This window comes from Xiphias gladius, chromosome 20, assembly GCF_016859285.1.
Source record: "Xiphias gladius isolate SHS-SW01 ecotype Sanya breed wild chromosome 20, ASM1685928v1, whole genome shotgun sequence".
Lineage (NCBI taxonomy): Eukaryota > Metazoa > Chordata > Actinopteri > Istiophoriformes > Xiphiidae > Xiphias > Xiphias gladius.
Window position 1 is genome coordinate 1,540,462 of NC_053419.1, and position 3,716 is coordinate 1,544,177.

A 3,716-nucleotide genomic window follows, 5' to 3' on the forward strand; every position below is an offset into this window, starting at 1 on the left:
CCGGTTACCCCAGAAGTCCCGCTGTACAACGCGAGATTACAGTGTGACTGCATTAAAGCTCAGGGTACTGCATGCAAGTGACGCGCAGCCAGGTATAAGTTAAAGGAAGAGACATGCCCTTTAGGAAATAACTCGTGAAAATCTTGATCGGAAAGGGGGAAATATTTAGAAAGAGTCTGAGACTATGAAATAAAAGTCTGACAAATGAAAATCTGAGAATATGGGATGAAATATATTCAAACTGGCTGATAGCACGGCACAGTGGCGCCATCTTTTGTTTCAGATATGTTAGCCGACCGCACATGTCAGAGGTACAATGTAGTCAAATTAATGTAATTTAATTTCTTTTACTGGAAGTTTTAAGTCAAATGCAGTCGATATATCTCTTTTCAAGTTGGATAACACTCGTGACTGTACTGAAACTGACTGCCTGGCCTAGGGGAAACCTGAGCATATCTTAAAAATTACTCCCCTCTTTTCCCACTCCCAAGGATGAACAGTGCCATAGCAGATTGGAGTCCAAACAGAATCTATTTATTTATCAAAAATGGCAGAAATAGTCGTCAGGGTGAGCAAGACCAAAACAACAAACAAAACAATCTAAAACAATGTCTTCAAACTTACCTAAATCAACAAAAGAAAACAATAAAATACAGGGATCTAACCTGCCTTCCCAACATAAAGAGGAGAAAGTTGTCCAAAAAAGGAAAGGCTGCATTTAGAAGAAATTTACACTATTTACAACAAAGAACACTGATCAATCAGTCAAGCTAACACTGAATCCATGATCACTTGGCAGAGCAGCATAGCATGTCTGGTTTGGAGAAAAGGCGAAGTAAAGCCGGTAACGTGGGTTACCATTTTAAAGTAGGTGCCATCAGTCTCGGCCCAATCAGCAGCAACCACCTACAACGCAACATACTAGGAGAAAACACAAAACAGGTGAACAGGATCACCCTCACTCAGGGAGGGAGAAGAACATTAACACAAACACTTGAATACAAATAATTACTCGGGGTCATAACATTTAGCCTATATGTTATTAAATTCAGCTTGGTGGTGCATAGCAACATTACCACATTCTTTCTTTGATTATTTTAAGATTTTTTTTTCTACAGTCACTACAACTAATATTATTAGGGTATTTCTACTGCTATGACTACTACTTCTGCACTATTAACTGAAGTTCTTTGTTTTTAAAAAAATATGTTTATTAATAAATAGCTAGTACATTTTAAAAAATGAGTACTTATTTTCTTTAGATTTATGACAGAGAAAGGAGAGTGTGTGTATTGTGAGGGGTGTGGTGAAGTGAGGACGTCCCAAAGAGCTACTATCACTGACCTGTTGAAAAAACCACTGAAGCATCTTAACTGTTTGTTCTACTGAGGTGAACTCATTCTAAAGCCTAAGTTACAGAAGAAAAAGACTTTAGCAGGGTCTGACCCTCCCTAACCGTAAATAAAAATCCAGCTACGAAATGCATTTATTTCAATTTTGAAGGTGTTGAATATGATAGGTCATTACACTTAACACATCTGTAACAATAATCACAGTAATTTGAATAAAAATGTTCTGGAGTGAAACATTAAATAAAATTATTTATGCCGTCTGTCATTATTCCTGCCCCAGTCTTGTTCATTTTGGCCATTTTGACCCTGTCGCCTGCCATTTTTCCATCAGCCACCAGATGTCCCCGGACTTTCCTCCCTGTTCCCAGTCACCTGACTGCCCCGCCCAGGCTGGGTCTCTCCAACCTGAATGTTTTCCGCTAGTTTCTCTTCAGCCTGGACTTCAAACAGGCTGGAGATGGCGAGGAAAGCACTGGAGTAGCTAAGCATCCACCTTCGCACCGGCTGCCTCCCTCTCGACAGCAGCAGCAGCGGTGTCCCAGAGCCCAAGCTTCAGCAGCCGCTTGCCATCCCACCACATTTTCGCTTCCAACCTTCCTTGAGCTGAGAGCCAGGGGAGCAGGTGTGTTGGCCCTGTCCTAGCCTCTGTCTTGAGCAGGAATCATGCCAAATATCTTACTGTCAAAAAAGGGTGTCATCCAAAGCCTTACATCTCCCATAAAGAGCATCCATCCATCCATTCCTCCATCCAACTATTTTCTGCCCCTTATCCAAAGTCGGGTCGTGGTGGCAGCAGGTTAAGCAGGGCAGCCCAGACATCCCTCTACACAGCAATGTTTTCCAGCTTCTCCTGTGGGATCCTGAGGTGTTCCCAGGCCAGAAGAGATACATAATCTCTCAAGCGTGTTCTCCTACCAGTTGGACATGCCCAGAAAAACTCCAATGGAAGGTGCCCAGGAGGCAAATGCCCTCAGCTGGCTTCTTTTGACGCTGAGCCCCCCACAAATGTCAGAGTTCCTTATCCTATCTCTAAGGCTGAGCCCAGCCAGCCCACAGAGGAAACTCAATTCAGCCTTCTTGTATCCTTGATCTCATTCTTTCGGTCATTATCCAAAGCTCATGACCATAGGTGAAGGTCGGAATGTAGACTGACTGGTAAATCGAAAGCCTTTCTCACCTTTCCACTCGGCTCCCTCTTCACATCAACAATCCAGTACAACGACCGCTTTACTCCTGATGCTGCACCGATCCACCTGTCAATCTCCCATACCATCCTACCCTTACTTGTAATCAAGACCCCAAGCTATTTATACTCCCTCACTTGGGCCAGAATCTCCTTCCTAACTCGAAGGGAGCAAACCACCGTTTTCCGTCAGAGGACAATAGCCTCAGACACCCACTTCACACTCGGCTGCAAACCACCCAAGTACATGCTGAAGGTCACAGTCTGATCCAACACGTCATCTGCAGATAGCAGAGGCGCAATTCAGAGGTCCCCAAACTGGACATTCTCTTCCCCCCGGATGTGCCTTGAAATCCTGTCCAATCACAAACAGGACTGGTGCAAGGGACAACCCTGGCAGAGGCCAACGACACAGCTCCCAAGATCACTGAGACATACAAAACCCTCTACCACGATAAGGTTGTGATTCTTTGAGGAAAGAGCAACATCTTTATAATACTTGTATTGCTAAGGTATCAGATGCTAGTTCCATTAGGGAGGAAAGGCGCCCCATGAGAGAAGGGACACCTCTCCCTCTTCCCAGCCGAGATGGGGCTGGTGGTAAAGGAATAGTGCATGAAGCCCGCTTCTCTTCAAAAGTCTGAGACCACTTCCCTATGAATAGGAAAGTGAGACAGGTGGGGAAGGTTCATATAGCCTGTTCCCCCTAAACTGCCTCACACAGTGATTATGCTAACCCAGCCACTGAAACACAGGCTGTGTATGCAGCCAGCATACGAACCCACTGGGTCACGCTCTCTACCAATTCTATGAGGAACTGGCCAGAGAGCAAGATGTCTTCACCACTCTGACTGCACGGCTGCTTCCGTGTTTACCAAAGATGTCAAAGATGATGCAACGCCGGAGCATGCACGGTCGTGTTTTACCATGGACAGAGATTTCAGTGATGAGGCAAGAGAGGGAATTTACACCTCCACCTAAACATAGCGTCCAGGTTTTGATCGCGTTCTTGGCTGCTTCAGCATTGAAACGGCCTAGGAACAAGGTGAATTTTTACCTTTATCTCGGTGACAGTCACCACCATGTTGACTTGCCCTCAGAGCATGCACAGTCGCACAACTCTCTGAGCCTTCACAAAGATGTTGATGAACACAGACTGACATGGCTGGCCCAAGACAATT